The 20,588-nt window shown below is 42.3% G+C and overlaps 1 protein-coding gene and 1 non-coding gene across 3 annotated transcripts in view; both read right to left on the minus strand.

Annotated features, from left to right (window-relative positions):
* Nucleotides 1-20,588, minus strand: part of DCHS2 (dachsous cadherin-related 2) — a 331,336-nt gene that overhangs the window by 245,220 nt on the left and 65,528 nt on the right. The gene's annotated exons all lie outside the window — the stretch shown is intronic.
* Nucleotides 7,158-7,229, minus strand: TRNAW-CCA. Its single transcript has one exon. It is a non-coding gene; the product is annotated as a tRNA-Trp (tRNA).

Raw genomic sequence — 20,588 nt, forward strand, 5'->3', positions numbered from 1 at the left:
ACTGGAAGGGGGCAGCGTGCCCGCTGCCCGCCGCCCGCTGCCCAGCAGGCTTTCTACTTCCCGCTGGGATAAGAAGCCAGAGGGTCAGGGTTGCCCTCCCAGCATCTTCTCTTCTCCTTCATGTCTCTGACGCTGGTCCCACCCATGAGGAAGTAGTCTCCCTTCCGATTTTGTCCTCACACTGCGTCCTCTAACTGTTGCTTCCCAGCTCCTGTCTGCCATCTGATCCTCAAATTCCTCCTTGACACCGGCTCTAAAGAAGACTTCTCTGACATCTCCAGACAGATGCTGACTGAAAGCTCTGCGCATCCCATGCTCTCAGATCACACAGTAGCTCCACCCACTTCCAGAATAACCAGCTTATCACCACACAGGGGAACTGGGGAAAAATCAAACTTAACAAATGGTTATAAATCTGGCCAGTGTTCCCATGCATAACACTATGATTTCTCTGTTGTTTTTTAATCTCGAAGCTGGAGGCTGAGAAGAGGGAAGGAGGTGCCCTCTCCAGTTCCCCACTGCACCTTCCCACACAGCCTTGGCAAAGGCTCACAACTGCAGTCAGCTTCATTCATTTTATTTCCCAGATGTTTTTATATCTCAAGGCATTAACAACATGCTTGGCTCCTTCCCTGTCTACCCAGACTCCGTCTGCCCATCCCTTCTGCTCTGTTTGTCCAGCCCCAGGGGCATGTTTATTACCGTATTTACATGCACCCTCAAGGTGGCAGCCTCCGTTGGAAGCCACCATCCTTAGCTTAGTCACGATAGTCCCAAGCTTGTGGCTTGTCATCAGGGCAAGGGGCTCAGAGTCATTCTTACCTGTTTACCCTGTGGATTCCCAGGTGAAACTGTGAGCAGGTTGGACAGTTTGATGTTCAAGATGAGAAGCCCTTCCCACATTCTCTTGGCCAAACCAGAAAACTATTTACATTCAAGCCAAAGCACTTTGTCCTTATCAAAAATTGCTGGACTTCCCTCACAGCAACTGTGCCCCCTATGAGCTGCTTCAATGCAAGAACCTTGGAATATTCTTGGACTTCCTACAAAAAAAAAACCCTCAAATGTTAGGAGACTGCAAATATTAATGTTTTAGAAATCACACTGCTCCATGTAATATTTGAAACATACTTAAAAAATGATTTGCTGTTTATCTGAAATTCAGACTTAACTGGGTGTCCTGTACTTTTATTTGCTAAATCTAACAATGCTACCATAGTCAGGGAAAAAAAATGTCCTGGACTACAGGGACTTGGACCAATAAAACCGCTTAATAGTTACAAAACAACCTTCATAATGGACCAGATTTTAGATTATCTTTCTCTCTCTCCCACCACCAAAACAGAATCACAGGCTTTTTCCCAACTTTCAGAAAACAAAATAAGTTAATAGAAAGCACTTCCTCAATTTTACTCTTTTCTTGTGCAATATTTTCCCTTACCGTTTCAGCCTTGCTTATCTGCCAGCAAACCCCATTGGATGGCAGACAAAGTGAACAACTGTTAATAGGAAAAACACCTGACCATTCTTCATTTGGAGTTTGCTTTTGTCATGGTCAAGTTCCATCATATGGTCACATTTTCTGGTAGTAAAATTCTTCCCAGTAAATAGGATTGTTTTAAATGCAAACTGTGTTTCACAATGTTCTTCTAGGGGCATAATTATTGGACTAAATATGAAAAAAATGTCAAAATAATCAAATCTATCACTTTTAGATATGTTGAAATTAAGGCTCAGACATATATATATATACTTAGTATTATATATATATACACACTCAACATTATATATACATATATACTCAATATTTTCTATATATACTCAATATTTTCTATATATATATATTCAATATTATATATACATATACACACACACACACATATATATATATATGTTCCAGATTCTTCTCCCACATAGGTTATTATGGAATAATTGAGTTCCCTGTGCTATACAGTACATCCTTGTATATGTTACTCTCAAATTCTTAATTTATCCCTTCCCACCATCTAATGAGTAAGTATGGAATTATGAGAAATAAGACATTCAATATGCCTTTGTACATATTTTATAATTTGAAATAAAAGCTGAAAAAAGATATCCACACAAAGAATCTGCATGAATGCTACACATGAATGCTTCTTATCTGACATCAAAAATAAGAGTAAAATAAGTATATATTCATGTGCACAAACACCCACACAAAGTCAGTGTGCAAAGATCAGCTACAAATGCAGACTGATACAGGTCTCCCAAACTGGTGACATGATTCAGCAGGCAGTGCTACCACGGGTGATGTATCTTGCAAAATAGTACAGTTACAAAGACAACAAAGTATCACCTTCCCTCAATTTACCTGATAGTTGTTTTCCTGAGTAATTCAGGACATATTAAATCAGTGCACAAATTATGTGTTTACATAAAAAAGAGTAAGGTGTCTAGGCTTAGATAATTATAAGTAGATTTTTCATCTACTTGAAAGTTTAACTGTTCAATCAAAATTTATGAAGAACTCAAGAAAATTCTGCATTGTTTGGGAAACTGGGAAACAGAAATTCTACTAAAGAGGGCAGGAATTGCTGGGAGTGTGGACATAGGGCTGTAGGACAGTGGAAAGGAGACACTAGACTCAGTCTATGCATGAGGAGGGAAGGTCTCCAGGAGAGGAAGTGGGGTGATGCTTGAACCATGTCTTAGAACTAGAACAAAAACAAGCAAACAGGGCCAGAGAAAAGGGTGTGAGTGGACAAGTATTTGGGGTATAGGGGAAAGTGGGGGTGAGGTTGCATAGATACAGGATAATGAAGGGTTGTGTATCCTGAAGTCTTTTCAGCCAGGGGTCACACCCCATTGTGTTAAGAACATTCTTTGGCAACAGTATAGAATGATGACTAGGAAGTGGGTAAGTCAGATAGATTAGTAGATTGTTGTATCAACACAAGTGAGAAAAAGTGAGGATTTTAAACAATGGCCATGGGGGCTGAGTGAATAGGATGGACTTGCTATGTACCATATATATATGGGCAGACTCAATGGGATGGGAAGACTAGCTTGAGAGGGGTGGTTATGGACACAAAGGGGACCCTTGTGGGACATTCTAGGGGGTAGGTAGTGATGGAAGGAAGAGAACTTTTTTGGCATCAGTGAGTGGTGGGTACTAATAAACCTAATCCTTATTAGTGCCTACCAGTAACTCAGGAATTACCACTATTAATAAGTATAACACATATGTCACCATTATTGGAACTGTCACCCCTAAATCACACCTACTAGGAGTGGGTTTAATGACACATTTCAGCAAAATTTTATTGACATCACTGATATGATAGGCATTATCTATACACTGGGAGAGCAGAGTGAAGTCCCAGTCCTAAGGAATGTTAGCCACCCAGGAGGCATCATAGGAAGTAACCCATGGTCAGAAACTCACTGTCTTTGCTATAACCTTAGCTACAGCATAATCCCTGGCATAAAGCGAAAGCTCAGTAATTATTTACAGAATATGAAACATCTGATGAAGCATCAAAATACATCATTAAAACATCACTTCTTTCCCCTCTAAAAGTTTCCCCTTTTAACCAGACCCTTCTCATCTGTGTTTAAACATGCATTCATATTCACGTTCAGTCACTCAGTCATGTCCGACTCTTTGAGGCCCTATGGACCATCGCCCACTAGGCTCCTCTGTCCATAGAATTCTCCAGGCAAGAATACTGGAGCGGATTGCCACTTCCTACTCCAGGGGATCTTCCCAATGCAGAGATCGAACTGCATCTCTTACTTCTACTGCATTAATAGGCAGATTCCCATTAGTGGCATCTGGGAAGCTTAAACTTGCAAAAGTCCTTAAGATGCTAAATTTGAACCCATTTTTCCTTTCAGCCACGGACTTTTCTCTCTCCATCCTGTTGCAGCTAAATAGTTCAAATGAGTTTCCACATGCCCTTTTCCTCACTTTTCATCCCTTCCTTAATCTGCTCCAGCCTGGTTTACCACCCCATCACTTCACTGAAAACGCCCTTAATAAATAGCCTCCATGTTGCTAAAGCAATACACATTTCCATCCTCACTGCATATAACCAATGAGCTTCATTCAACAAAGCTTGCTACTCCTTATTTCATGATACATTCTCTTCCCCTGATTTCACAGAACCACACTGTTGTGATTTCCCTTCTACTTCTCTAAACACCCCTCTCAGTCTCATAAGCTGACTCTTCCGCTTCTATCCAACCTTTCAGTGCTGGGGTCCTCAGAGGTTTGGTCTTCAAGGCCTTCTCAGGCTATGCTCTCTACTAAGGCCACTTCCTCTCTGCCATGATTTTAACTACCACCCACGTGCTAACAATGCTTCAACTTCATCATCTGCCCAGAACACTCATTTGAGTCCTAGTCCTCCAAGTACAACTTTTCAGCATCTCCATATGAGTGACCACAGGTCCCTCAAACTCAATATATCCAACACTGAACTGATGGAGTACAAATCAGAAACCTGAGTCATCCATGATTCACCCAGCCCCACTCCATCAGCAAGTGTTAACTCCAACTTCAGAACATATCCTGAAACATGCACTACTGTCCTTCTCCACTGCGACCATGTCTGTCCAAACCTTGGACTCCCAATGAGTCTTCCATCTCTACTCTTGGTCCCTATCCACCCTATCCAACCCATTTTTCACCCAAAATCAAGAGTGATTAAAAAAAAAAACAAAAACAGCCACACCTACTCATTGCTGAAGCTCTGTAGTAACTGTCTATTGTTCTAGCGTAAAACTCCTTGCACCCTGGGGGCCCCTCAGGTCCTGACCTGCACCCAGGACCCTCGCCTCCTCTCGGCCCGTGTTCCATCATATGGCCGTGCAGGTCTGCATGTGCTGCGGAGCCTCCCGCCGTGGCCCCAGGTGGTGCTACCCCTCTTCCTGGAATGCTCTCAACTGCCCTGCCTTTACCCAGGAAATTTCCACCCATTCTTCAAAGCTCTGCTGAAGGGACACCTGATCAAAACAGCCTTTCACATCCAGGCCTGAAGCCTCCAATATACATACTCATAGCATCCAATACTCTTTCTCTTCAGTTCAGTTCAGTTTAGTGGCTCAGTCGTGTCTGACTCTTTGTGACCCCATGGACTGCAGCATGCCAGGCCTCTGTGTCCATCACCAACTCCTGGAATTTGCTCAAGTTCACGTCCATCAAGTTGGTGATGCCATCCAACCATCTCATTCTCCATTGTCCCCTTCTCCTCCTGCCTTTAAACTTTCCCAGCATCAGGGTCTTTTCCAATGAGTCAGTTCTTCACATCAGGTGGCAAGTCTCCTAGTCTTCCCCAAAATAACTGTTAACACTTTTATTGATATAATTCACATACCACAAGATTCACACATTTATAGTATAGAATTCAATGGTTTTTAGTATATTCATAGATACACACAACCATCACCACATCCAATTTCAGAACATTTTCATCATCTCCAAAGAAACACATACCCTTTATCTGTCACTGCCCTATCCAAGCCCATACCCTTTATCTACCGCCACCCTATCCATCCCTGACCTCCATGAAAATATCCTTTCTCTAGCCCTAAGCTAACACGAAATCAGTTTCTGTCCTATAGATTTTCCCTATTCTTTTCATAAGCATGGTTTAGTCACTTAGTCATGTCCGACTGTGACCCCATGGACTGTAGCCTGCCAGGCTCCTCTGTCCATGGAATTTTCCAGGCAAGAGTACTGGAGTCAGTTGCCATTTTCTTCTCCAGGGCGCATATGAATGGAGTCATGTAAAATGTGGTTTTCTGTGACTGGCTCCTTTCACAATGATTTCAAGGTTCACCCATGCTGTAGCATGTGTCAGAACTTCATTCCTTCTTAATAATTGAATAACTGGTTGTGTCTCTGGTTAAAATGTAAGTTTCCAGAAACCAGAATCTATCCATCTTATATCATACAGATGTTTCAAAAACAATTTGTGGAACTATCAACAAATCAACAAGTGAACATGGCTCAATGTCCCTGCAATACGTCTCTCCAACTTTGAAGGAGAGTTTCTTTTCATCACTGAGATAATAAAAGTCAGTCTGTAATCTATATCTGTACATTTCAGTAATAATTTACAAATCATTAAAATCTAGCATGCAAAATCTACTAACACATCCTTAAAATTTTGTATATCTCTGTGCACTCTTCTTAAACTGTAAGACGTATGCAGATCACCTAAGTATCTTGGTTCAGCACATCATGGGCAGGGCCTGAGCCTCTGCATTTCTAACAAGGTGATGCCAATGCTGCTATTCCAGGGACCACACTTTAACAGCAGAGTCAAAAAGCATCATATTATATCTTCTTCGAAGGTTGGTGGTATTGTAAAAATATGTTGTACTGTAAAAATATGTGCTTGTCGTACTGAATAAGCACAGAGTAGGAGGTTAACAAATACTAGTCAAATTGTTAAATGTGTAAATGACATCCAAGTATACAAAGGCTCCTTTAGAAAAGAAAACCTTCCCACACTGTTGGTGGGAATGTAAGTTGGTGCAGCCATTCTGGAGAAGAGTAGGGAAGGGAAGTTCCTTAAAAAACTAAAAAAAATAGAGTCACCATATGACCCAGCAACGCATGCACCCCAATATTCACAGTGGTACTATTTATAAGAGCCAAGACATAGAAGCAACCTAAGTGTTCACCAACAGAAGAATGAGTAAAGAATATGTGGTATGTATGTATAATGGAATATTATTCAGGCATAAAAAAGAATGAATTACAAAAGAATATTTGCAGCCATACTTGTGGACCTAGAAAATATCATACTAAGTGAAGTAAGTTGGAGAAAAAAATATTATATGATATCACTAATATATGGAATCTAAAAAATAGTACAAGTGAACTTACTTACAAAAGAAAAACAGACTTACAGACATAGAAAGCAAACCTATGATTACCAAAGGGTAAGGGGAAAGGGATAAACTAGGAGTTGGGATTAACAGATATAAATCACTATATATAAAATAGATAAACAAGGATTTACTGCATAGTATGAAAGTGAAGTTGCTCAGTCGTGTCCCACTCTTTGTGACCGTGTGGACTGTAGACTACCAGGCTCCTCTGTCCATGAAATTCTCCAGGCAAGAATACTGGAGTGGGTTGCCATTTCCTTCTCCAGGGGATCTTCCCGACCCAGGGATTGAACCCGGGCCTTCCGCACTGGAGGCAGATGCTTTAACCTCTGAGCCACCTGGGAAGATATACTTTCCTATTGCATAGTATAGGAAACTATATTCAATATCTTATAATAACCTATAATGGAAAAGAAAAAAAAGCTCCTTTTACATGCAATGGTAGATAGCACTGCAACAGAAAGTAAAAGCAAGGAACTTCAAGAATCAAAGCATTCAAGAAGAAAGAAGTAAATTGGATCCTGAACAACTATAATTCAAGGCATACGTAGAAATAAGTCACTGAGCTGAATGCAAACAATATTAAAACTGAACCAAGAAAAAAACCTGTGAACATACCAACAAATGTGTACAATATTTGAAAATAAAGAGCCTCACTAGTCTTTACACAGTGATTATAAGGAGCTAAAGAAAATGAGAAAATACAGGCTGTGGAAAAATGAAAATTTACAGTGGATAGGACCAAAAAAACAACAACATGTAAAAGAAAATGAAGATGAAAGCAAACTATAGATCTAAACAACTAAAATGAATTTTGAGAAAATGAATCATGCAGACATTAAACTGAATTATTAAATCAACCTAGAATCTCTTGGATTTCAGGGTAAACAGCCCAACTGCACACTGTGAAGAAATATATGAACTGTGGAACTAGGAGTTTTAAAAGCTGCAGCTTGTCAGAAACCTTACACGCTCTCAGTAAATTCCATAGACCTGTGAGAATGAGCCTTTACCTCAAATCAGATGCCTCACAGAAACCAAGGTTATTTTCCTTCAAGCCCATCCTGTTTAAGATTCAGGATTGTGTTATCTGCAGATACTGCCTCCCCCTCTGCCAGGTAATGGATGCTGCCTGGAGGAAGGCTGCAGCAGGATCCCTTCCCCCCTGTGATAAGTACATCTACGATAGGGAGAGAATTCAGAGATAACCAGAACACTCAATGATTCATTTTTGACAGCCCTATTTCTTTTTTAATTAACAACTTTTCCCAGCAGGAGAGAAGACTTCACCATAGAAACCAGATTCCTGATAAGTGCCCCGTGACAGCGGCAGATAAACAGGATCTCTGGGCTCAGGGTTCACGGCCAAGTAACAGGGGACAGCGATTACTCACCGAGATGTACAACAGGGCCTGCTGGGATCCATCCCTTCAGTACAGAGGCTGACCACCAAAGTCATCCCAAAGTTGTAGCTGAGTGGAAAGACTAAAGACTTTTGGAAAGCTCTAGTGCCATCAGCGGGGAAAGTAGCTTTGTGGTCCCTCTATGTTGTGCAAACACTAGACAGCAGCAGTCCCAGCTAGTGCGGTCCCTCAAGTGGCCTTTGGAGAATGCTTCCCTGTTCAAAATTTCTAAGCTAAGTAAAAGCTACATTTCTTCCAGATAGAATAATTGATTGACATCACTTGCATTTTCAAATGTCGCTAAAAAACATCTACAAGGAATACAAAACTCTTCCATTTAGAAGTCAAATACCAACTAGCTGGTCCCCTTAATCATTAAAATTGGAACTCTGACACTGACATGGTAGTTAGTTTGGGAAACAGCATTTTAACACGTAGCAGGGACTGAATTTCCATTCTACCAGGTCTCTATATCAAATAATAGAAAATACATTTCTGCTTCATCAGACTCCACTTAACTAAGGCAATACACTTAGCTGTGAGCTAACTCCCAAAGCCACAGGGTTTAAATGAACCATAAAAAGTTTTTAAACAGGGCTTTTTAGAAGTAATCCTGTTGTCAGCTTCTGCACCCACACACCACAGGCCCCTCACCCCAGCCAAGCATGTCTGATTGCTTCTCCCCGCGGCCCACACACACTCTGGGAGCCATTCTGGCCTCGAGTGAAAAATAAGGGGGGATTCAGTATCACACTCCACTCGGCTACTGACACCTTCTGTCACTAATAATCCACCTGCTCCCCTTGGATTGGAACACCCTGGGGCCCAGACCGGGGCAAGGGGATCCTTGGTCCTTTCTTTGATCCCCGACCCTGCCTTCTTTTTCCAGTCTCCTTCCGTGGTTGACCTCATGGCCTCTGTTTTCCTCAGGATCAATGTGCAGCCTGCCTAGATCAAAATTACACACCAGACTCTTCCCGGGGCCCAGCCATGTCCAGCTGCTCCCCATGGCCATCCTCTTGCCATCTAAGTCCTCCTACCACAAGGGGGAGCATCTCTTTGCCATCTCATCTAAGCAGACACTTCACCTGTAATGACTTCTAGTTGGCAGACGGCGAAAAGTGGATGTGGATGCCAGCAGAGAACAGGTATCCGTGGTGTCAGTGATGACAACATAGATCCTTTATGACCACTGCTTTTACATTTGGTGGGCTTTGGATTGGGAAGCTTCTGTTCATCAGTGCTAATACTTGACAAGGTAAGGCAAGAAGAAGGAACTCACCTGTGACTCCTCACACAATCTAGATATGAAGGACCATAATGCAAAGTGTTGATCCATAAAAGAGATAAACGCTTGGGGAATCAGAGGTTACTTGGAGCAACAGTGATTCAAGGATGTTTTACTGAGTGGATGACATCTGAGTGGTTTTGAAAGAAGGAGCAATTTCGGCCACACAGAAATAAAGGGAAGGGGTACCCCACACAGAGGCAACTGAAAAGGCAGCTGCCAAGAGATGAAGTGTGCTGGGAAGAACACTGACCTCGGAGCTGGGAAGACAGGGCTTGAAGCTCAGCTCCACCACTTACACCAGAGTGACCTTGAGAAAGCCCCACAGCATCAACTCTCTCTCTCTCTTCATCCATAAAATGGAAAGAATAAAAGCTTTTCACATAGGATTTTTGTGATAAAATATACAGTTGAGGCCAATCAATTGTCCTACACATTGTAAGCAGCTGACAGACAGAATATTCTAGAATATTCACACCCAGCTTGGCTGAGGGAGTGTGGATGAAAGCAGTAAGTGGAGAACTCGGTTGGGGATGTGGGCTGGTGCCATATCAAAGGATGCCCTGAACTCAAGCCCAGGAGGCCATGAAGAGTCAGGGGCAAGAGAAAAATAAGGCTTGAGCTGTACTACAGAGAAACTTAATTTGGTAGCAATAAGGAAAGGCAGATTGGAAGAGGGAAGACTAGAGATATGAAATCCCATTACGTATGCATGCCGCATGCTAAGTTGCTCCAATCGTGTCCAGCTCTTTCCAACCCTGTGAAATGTAGCCCACCAGGCTATTCTGTCCATAGGATTCTCCAGGCAAGAATACTGGCCTTGGTTGCCATTTCCTTCTCTAGGGGATCTTTCTGCCCAAGGATCAAACCCAAGTCTCCTGTGTCTCCTGCAAAGGTTATTGACCACTAGCGCCACCTGGGAAGACCACCATTAAGTATCAAGTCATGCAACAAATAACAAAGGTGAAACAAAATGAGAGGGCCAATGTGCTAAAGTTTGGTAACCGTCTGACCCCAGGTGTCGCTAGTGGTAAAGAATTCGCCTGCCAATGCAGGAGACAGGAGACACGAATTCCATCCCTGGGTCGAGGAAGATCCCCTGGAGGAGGGCATGGTGACCCACTCCAGTATTCTTGCCTGGAGAATCCCATGGACAGAGGAGCCTGGCAGGCTATAGTCTATAGGGTCACAGAGAGTCAGAAATGACTGAAATGTCTTAGTATGCATGCATGCAAGATTTGGTAAATACTTAGATGCTGGGGTCAAAGGGGATGGGGAAGAGAGAACAGGGTAAAAGGACAATGCTACTGATAAGTTTACAGAACCCCAAAGAGGGGAAGTTTGAAAAGAAAAGAAAAAGTAATTAATGTATGAGATTCTAGTAGGTAGTAGGATATTTGATTATGATTCTAAAAGCAGGAAAATCTTAGTGAAATCTTAGGAAAATCAGGGCACAATCGCATCAGCATACAAACTGGATCAGTATTTCTGGTGCAACAGGAAGGGGCTGGTGTTTAATGTCCTAAGTCTGGCTTATGCAGACAGCTCTCCCGTTTGCTGGCATGGAATCAGGCACGGAACACTAGTGGCAAGGGGTCACTCTGGGTGAGCAGCTGGCTGTGGTATGAACACGCTCTGCAAGCAGGAGGCTCTCATGGCTGTTCGTCACCTTCTGGCTGTGCAACATCTAAGTCTGCTCTTCCAGTGGGGAAGCCTTCAGTCCATGGGTTGTGATGGAAAGCCAAGTCTTACTTGTCATCGTGGAAGCCAGAGGAGGCCACATTCTCTCTCTTCACCCTTGGCAGATGGAACACGCACAGGTGTCCAAGACATGGCCAAATGGAAGTTGTCACAAGAAAACAAACTTTTGAGCAAGTGAAGCAAGAACAAGCCGTCAGTTCTGCCTTGGCTGCAGCCCCTAGCAGCAGTGGATTTATCTGACCACTTCTGCAAGGTGACCCAGCTAGTCTGGGTGTCTGCCCACACTCCTAACCTAGTTTCTTAGACTTTGGATCACTTTTTTAAACTATCCCATATCCTTTCAAGAATGTTTTTTCTATTTAAGTAAGGCAAGGTCAGTTTCAGTTGCCATAGAAGTTAAAAACTTTTCTTAATCAGTTTCTTCTGTATATAATAGAAAACAGTATTCCATAGTGAGTAGCCAGGACTTTAGGATTCCCATGGCATTGTTCCCTAGCTCCGCTCCTGACTAGCTGTGAGATCACCAACAAATCACTTTACACCCTGGGCCTCAATTTTTACCTCTGCAAAATAGGGATTCCAATAGTTATCCACATCATGGTGGTATCTAGGGAATATATTTGATAATACTAATGCATGCGTGCATGCTCAGTTGCTTCAGTCTGTCTTTGAGACCCCACGGACGGCGGCCCACCAGGCTCTTCTGTCCATGGGATTCTCCAGCCAAGAATGCTGGAGTGGGTTGCCACGGCCTCCTCCAGGGGATCTTCCCTGACTGAGGCACTGAACTTGTGTCTCTTTTGTTTCTTGCACTGGCAGGCTGGTTCCTTACCACTAGGGCCACCTGGGAAGCCCTGATAATATTAATAGAAAGTACCTATCAGAGAGTAAGCATAAATGTCAGCCAGGATTACAATAGTTCAATAACACTAACAGTGTAAGTGCCCCTCAAACGAGCCACGATCACTGTCTTTAGCATTTTGGAATCTAACTGAAGAGGCAGGAGGCACACACATTAAATACTTCACAAGCAGGAAAGGATGGCGTGGCATGCACGTACGGGGCACAAATGAGAGTCTAAACCCTGTTATGACATCAATTTATGAAATGTTCTTTTTTAAAGCAGCCACATTTATGTCACTGAAATATTAGGTCATATTCTAGGGCCATGAAAAGGTTTCCAGGTTCATCTAAGAACTCATGACAGGCTAAGGTTAAATGAGAAAAGGACAATTGTTTCAAGCCTAGGCAGTATCAGAAGTTCAAACCCCTCCACCCCACACCCAGGGAAGTTTGTTTCACTGTCCTTTAGGTGTTCTGATCAGCTACTTGGAAATTCCAGGCAGAATAAAAATAAGAGGTACCTCTAGAGAAACAGAGTAGGATCCTATGGTCCTTCCCCTCATGTTCTCCACCTGCCTTTTGTCTGTAGAAGAACTTTAGTCAAATAATAAATTTAATCTGAGAAGTGAGAAAATGCAGAAGCAAACAAAATCAATAAAGAGGACAAAATGATAATCATTTATTATTAAGAAAAGTCAAGGACCTTGATTTGACCATAGATCCTCCTCAAGGACTTATAGGTAATATTCTGAGCCACATCCATTGAGCTGTCTTGTAGCCATGACATAAGCTGCCACAATTCGGAAAACTGGCCTCAAGGAAATGGGAACAAACCAACCCTGGAACTCAAGATTAACTCTACTTAAAACAATCAAGATGATTCTGGTCATACCACCGCATGACCAATTTCAAGATGAATGTCAGAGCTAACTATACTGCTTCTACAGGTAGCCCCTCCCCCAGCCTAGAAATGCTTTTGCCCACTGATTGTCACTGGGGGAGTCAGCCTTTGGACACAAGTCTGCCCTCTCCCCTGGTTGCTGGTCTCTGCAATAAAGCAAACTTTCCACCAACCTTGCTTCTGGAGTATTGGTTTTTGAGCAGCGAGCAGTCAGACCCCATTTTTGGAAACAATAGTATTCTTCTTGAGAACATGTGAGAATTAATACCCCAGGATAAGGAGTTAACTATAGTCCAATGGTCTCTTCCGTGGAGCAGAAGGCACTGTACAATTCGTGGACCCATCTTACAGCTACAGTCTGAACTATGGATCTTTTAAAATCTAAGCATGAATTGTATGCTGTGGCACTACTGATGGGCCTCAAAAATGTATGCGGCCCTGTAACACCTCAAAAAACTACTTTTCTGGTTTTTTTTATTGATTTATTCCAAACAACTAATTTTAGGATTCAATTTCTGCATCATCTACTACAACTGCTTTTGGGGATTCAATTTCATTTTTTCTCCATAAATTCTCAATTGTCCTAGCACCATTTAATAAAAAAAGACCATCTTGCCCTGTGGCTCTGCAGTGCCACTTCTGAAAAAAATCAAGTGTCATATGTGTGAGTCTGTTTCTGGGTTCCATGGATTGACTTGTCCATTCCTATACCAGTAATAATGTGATCTTAATTACTATGCTTTAATAATAAGTCTTCCTTCCTGGTAGTTCAAGGACCCTGGCCCCCTTCTTCTTTTGCAAAACTGCCTTATTATTGGCCCTCTTCATGTTCACATACACTTGAAAATCAATTGATCAAAGTCCACCAAAAAAACCCACAAAACACTGGGATTTATATGGTGCATGCATGCTAACTCCCTTCAGTCATGTCTGACTCTTTGTAACCGTGTGGACTGTAGCCCGCCAGGCTCCTCTGTCCATAGGATTCTCCAGGCAAGAACATTGGAGTGGGTTGCCATGCCCTCCTCCAGGGGATCTTCCCTGACCCAGGGATCAAACCCATGTCTTTTACATTTCCTGAATTGGCAGGCGGGTTCTCTACCACTAGTAGGGGTGGGATGCCCCCACTCCCCCACCCCCCACTCCAAGATATATATTTCCAGTAGTCATGTATAGATGTGAGAGCTGGACTGTAAAGAAAGCTGAGCACTGAAGAATTGATGCTTTTGAACTGTGGTGCTGGAGAAGACTCTTGAGAGTCCCTTGGACTGCAAGGAGATCCAACCAGTCAATCGTAAATGAAATCAGACTGATGCTGAAGCTGAAACTCCAATACTTTGGCCACCTGATGCAAAGAACTGACTCATTGGAAAAGACCTGATGCTGGGAAAGATTGAAGGCGGGAGGAGAAGGGGATGACAGAGGATGAGATGGTTGGATGGCAATGCCGACTCAATGGACATGAGTTTGAGTAATCTCAGGGATTGGTGATGGACAGGGAAGCTTGGCATGCTGCAGTCCATGGGGTCACAAAGAGTTGGACATGACTGAATGACTGAACTGAACTGCATCAAGCCTACAGGTCAATTTATGGGAGTATTAACATCTTTAAATATCATAAGAGAAATAGTAAAGAGACCTCACCTCGAGTAAGGGAGAGATTTGACACTAAATTATATTTTGAGCTTTGGCTATCATGGAGGACTGGATATTTTATTTACTGAAATAAGGCTGTGCATGTAATTTAAAAGAGAACACAAGTCCCAGTTACCTGAGAGTCATCAGAAACGATAGTGCAAGCTGCAGTCCAAGTGTGGGGACAACCTCCTCTTTTAGACACATTTTAAGAGACAAAATTAAAGCTGCATTTTGAGTACATCATAAGTGGTGTTTGTTCAACTGTCATCCCTCAATACCAGTTTGAAGTTAACTCAGAAATTTTCTTGCACATCTTTTATTAGATATATTTTGTTAAAAGGTTAGCTACCTTATCTGACAATGTCTCATTGTTTCTTACTGGTATTTAGGAATGCTTTTGAGTTTCTATGCATTGTTCAGGAAGTCATCCAATAATTAGCTGACATATTTTCCTGAATTTTTCTATGCAGACAGTAACACTGATCCACTGAATCTCTTTCAAGACTCGTGATGGCATTAAAAGGCTTCTACTCCATGGGGACACTGAAGTATCATACTTCCAGCCTCAAAGCCCACGGGAAGCCTGCTTCCCTCTGTGGCCACCTGGCTCAGAGCCCTCGGACCATCAGTCCTCTCTATCTGCAGAAGCTGAACTAGCCACCACTTCCTGCTTCCAGACATCCCAGAATCAATGCAGAAGCCTAGGGCTTTGGCTTAAATTACCATTCTTCATTTGTTCCGCAGAGAAGAAGTTGTTCTTTTGAGCCTGGATATATATTTCAGTTGGGCTTCCCTGGTGGCTCAGCAGTAAAGAATTCTGCCATCAATGCAGGAGATTCACGTTTACTCCCTGGGTCAGGAAGATCCCCTGGAGAAGGAAATGGCAACCCACTCCAGTATTCCTGCCTTGAAAATCCTATGGACAGAGGAGCCTGGGCGGCTACAGTCCATGGGGTTGCAAAAGAGTCAAACACGACTTAGCGACTAAACAACAACAATATATTTTGGTTACCTATATTTAATAAAAACTAAGATCATGGCATCCAGTCCCATCACTTCATGGCAAATAGATGGAAACAATGGAAACAGTGACAGACTTCATTTTCTTGGGCTCCAAAATCTTTGCAGATGGTGACAGAAGCATGAAATTAAAAGATGCTTGCTTCTTGGAAGAAAAGCTATGACCAACCTAGATAGCATATTAAAAAGCAGAGACATTACTTTGCTGACAAAGGTCCATATAGTCAAAAATATGGTTTTTCCAGTAGTCATGTATGGATGTGAGAGTTGGAATATAAAGAAGGCTGAGCAGTGAAGAATTGATGCTTTTTAATGGTGGTACTGGAGAAGACTCTTGAGAGTCCCTTGGACAGCAAGGAGATCAAGCCAGTCCATTGTAAAGGAAATCAGTCCTGAATATTCAGTGGAAGGACTGATACTGAAGCTGAAGCCACCTGATGCAAAGAAGTGACTCATTGGAAAAGACCCTGATGCTGGGAAAGATTGAAGGCAGGAGGAGAAGGGGACGACAGAGGATGAGATGGTGGGATGGCATCACTGACTCAGCGGGCATGAGTTTGAGCAAGCTCTGGGAGTTGGTGGTAGACAGAGATGCCAAGACTGCTGCAGTCCATGGGGTCACAAAGAGTCGGACACGACTGAGTGACTGAACTGACTGGCATTTAATATTTCACCTGCCACCACTTGAGTTTATAAAGGGAGAGTGGTCACTAAAAGAACAGGTGTGGAGAACAACTTTTAGGAAATGGGGGAGTGATGGGATGAGAAAAAGAAGAGGGGGAGCGTCAAGAAACCTAACATTTATGTCCCAAATCCCATCTCTACTTTTGTCCACCTTGCTCTGTGCCCTCAAGACTCACCTTATGGATCTCATCCTGAGGCTGCCTCACTCTCTGGACTCCCAGGGAGCTCAGCCAAAAGGAGGCAGAGCAGGAGATCAGAGAGAGGAAGATCAGAGCATCTGTTTCCTGGCTCATCTTCACAGAGTCATCAGCTTCTGAAGGGAGGCCTCGGCAGAACTCTCTGCCCAACCTCTCTATCTCACCCCCTCTCTCTCCCCCCCAACTGGCTCTAGTAACTGATTCCTTCCTGTAATGGTTTGAATGTGTCTCCCCAAAAGTTATGTTCAAGTCCCAAACTCTGGTAGCTGTGAATAAGACTGTATTGGAAATACAGTTTTTGCAGATGTAAACAAGTTAAGATGAGGTCGTGTTGAATTAGATGGATGAAATCCAATGATCTGTGTCTTTTAAGAGAAAATATAATGGGGAAATATAGTCTCTTTAACAAGTGGCATTCAGAAAACTAGACAGTTACATGTAAAGGAATGATACTAGCCCATTTTTTAATACCATGTGCAAAAATGAATCCTAGATGCATTAAAGACTTAAATGTAAAATTTGAACCCATAAAACTTTTAGAAGGAAACATAGGCAGTTTGCTCTTTGACATTTCTCTTAGCAATCTGTTTTCAAAGCTCTCTCTTTTGTAAGGGAAACAAAAGCAAAAATAAAAATGACTACATCAAACTAAAAATCTTTTGCACAGCAGAGGAAGCCATCAACAAAAGGAAAAGGCAACTACTGAATGTGAGAGAATATTTACAAATGATATGTCCAGTAGGGGTTAATATCCAAAATATGTAAACAACTCATACAACTCAATAGCAAAAAAACAAATCAACTGATTTTTTAAAAAGGACAGAGGCCCTCAATAGACATTTTTCCAAAGAAGAGACACGGATGGCAACAGGCACATGAAAAGATGCTCAGCCTCACTAATCATCAGGGAAATGCAAATAAAAAACACAGTGAGGTAGCACCTCCTACCCATCAGAAAGACTATTAACAAAAGACAACAAATAACAAGTGTTGGCAAGGATTGGAAAAAGTAAACCCTCATACACTATTGGTGGGAATGTAAATTGATGCAGTAACCATGGAAAACAGTATGAAGATTCTTCAAAAAAATAGCAACAGAACTGCAAATGACCTGCATGGCGAAAGACGTGCATGGCGAAAGACCTGCCTCTTGAGAAACCTGTATGCAGGTCAGGAAGCAACAGTTAGAACTGGACATGGAACAACAGACTGGTTCCAAATAGGAAAAGGAGTATGTCAAGGCTGTATATTGTCACCCTGCTTATTTAACTTCTATGCAGAGTACATCATGAGAAACGCTGGGCTGGAAGAAGCACAAGCTGGAATCAAGATTGCCAGAAGAAATATCAATAACCTCAGATATGCAGATGACACCACCCTTATGGCAGAAAGTGAAGAAGAACTAAAGAGCCTCTTGATGAAAGTGAAAGCACAGAGTGAAAAAGTTGGCTTAAAGCTCAACATTCAGAAAAATAAAATCATGGCATCCGATCCCATCACTTCATGGCAAATAGATAGGGAAACAGTGGAAACAGTGGCTGACTTTCTTTTTCTGGGCTCCAAAATCACTGCAGATGGTGATTGCAGCCACAAAATTAAAAGACGCTTACTCCTTGGAAGGAAAGTTATGACCAACCTAGATAGCATATTAAAAAGCAGAGACATTACTTTGTCAACAAAGGTCCGTCTAGTCAAGGTTATGGTTTTTCCAGTGGTCATGTATGGTTGTGAGAGTTGGACTATAAAGAAAGCTGAGCACCGAAGAACTGATGATTTTGAACTGTGGTGTTGGAGAAGACTCTTGAGAGTCCCTTGGACTGCAAGGAGATTAAACCAGTCCATCCTAAAGGAAATCAGTCCTGGTTGTTCATTGGAAGGACTGGTGTTGAAGCTGAAACTCCAATACTTTGGCCACCTCATGTGAAGAGTTGACTCATTTGAAAAGACCCTGATGCTGGGAAAGATTGAAGGCAGGAGGACGAGGGGACAACAGAGGATGAGATGGTTGGATGGCATCACTGACTCAATGGACATGGATTTGGGTGGATTCCTGGAGTTGGTGATGGACAGGGAGGCCTGGCGTGCTGTGGTTCATGAAGTTGCAAAGAATCAGACATGGTTGAGCGACTGAACTGAACTGAACATCCATCAATTCCACTTTTGGGTATTTATCTGAAGAAAACTAGAACACTAACTTGAAAAGATATTGGACCCCAATGTTCATTGTGACATTTTTTAAATAGCCAAAATATGGAAGCAACCCAATTGTCCATCAACACATGAATGGATAAAGAAGATAGGGTGTATACACACAATAGAATACTATTCAGCCATAAAAAAGAAAGAAATTCTGCCATTTGAAACAACGTAGATGGAACGAGAGAGCATTATCCTTGGTGCAATAAGTCAGGACTTCCCTGATAGCTCAGTTGGTAAAGAATCTGCCTGAAACTGGAGCTCATTATACAGAGTGAAGTAATCCAGAAAGATAAAGAACATTACAGCATACTAACACATATATATGGAATTTAGAAAGATGGTAAGAATAACCCTATATGCAAAACAGAAAAAGAGACACAGAAGTACAGAACAGACTTTTGAACTCTGTGGGAGAAGGTGAGGGTGGGATGTTGCGAAAGAACAGCATGTATATTATCTATGGTGAAACAGATCACCAGCCCAGGTGGGATGCATGAGACAAGTGCTCGGGCCTGGTGCACTGGCAAGACCTAGAGGAATCGGGTGGAGAGGGAGGTGGGAGGGGGGATCAGGATGGGGAATACGTGTAAATCTATGGCTGATTCATATCAATGTATGACAAAACCCACTGAAAAAATAAATAAATAAATAAAGGGGGGAAAAAAATAAATAAAATAAAAAAAAAAAAGAATCTGCCTGGAATGCAGGAAACCCTGGTTCAATTCCTGGGCCTGGGAGATCTGCTGGAGAAGGGATAGGCTACCCACTCCAGTATTCTTGGGCTTCCCTTGTGGCTCAGCTGGTAAAGAATAAGTCAGATAAAGACAAATACCCTGTGTTATCATTTACACGTGGAGTCTAAAAAAGAAAACGAATGTATATAACAAAAAGAGACTCACGGATGTAGGGAATACACTAGTACTACCAGAGGAGAGAGAGAAGGGGGAAGGGATTGGGTAGGGGAATGCGACTAAGAGTCACAAACTACTGTGTAAAGGAGAAAAGGAAAGATACACCCATCTGAATGCAGATTCCAAGAAGAGCAAGGAGAGATAAGACAGCCTTCCTCAGTGGTCAATGCAAAGAAATAGAGAAAAATAATAGAATGGGAAAGACTAGATAACTCTTCAAGAAAATTAGAGATACCAAGGGAACATTTCATGCAAAGATGGGCCCAATAAAGGACAGAAATGGTATGGAACCTAACAGAAGCAGAAGATATAAAGAAGTAGTAGCAAGACTACACAGAAGAACTGTACAAAAAAGATCTTAAGGACCCAGATAACCATGATGGTGTGATCACTCAACTAGAGCCGGACATGCTGAAATGCAAAGTCAAGTGAGCCTCAGGAAGCATCACTACGAACAAAGCTAGTGGAGGTGATAGAATTCCAGCTGAGCTATTTCAAAGCCTAAAGATGATGCTGTGAAAGTGCTACACTCAATATGTCAGCAAATTTAGAAAACTCAGCAGTGGCCACAGGGCTATAAAAGGTCAGTTTTCATTTCAATTCCAAAGAAGGGCAATGCCAAAGCATGTTCAAACTACTGCACAATTGCACTCATTTCACATGCTAGCAAGGTATGCTTAAAATCCTTCAAGCTGGGCTCCAGCATATGTGAACTGGGAACTTCCAGATGTACTAGCTGGATTTTGAAAAGACAGAGGAACCAGAGATCAGATTGTCAATACCTGCTGGATCATAGAAGAAGCAACAGAATTCCAGAAAAACATCTACGCCTACTTCACTGACTACGCTAAAGTCTTTGACTCTGTGGATCACAATAAACTGTGGAAAATTCTTAAAAAGACGGGAATATCAGACCAC

Source organism: Cervus elaphus, chromosome 5, assembly GCF_910594005.1.
Source record: "Cervus elaphus chromosome 5, mCerEla1.1, whole genome shotgun sequence".
Classification (NCBI taxonomy): Eukaryota; Metazoa; Chordata; class Mammalia; order Artiodactyla; family Cervidae; genus Cervus; species Cervus elaphus.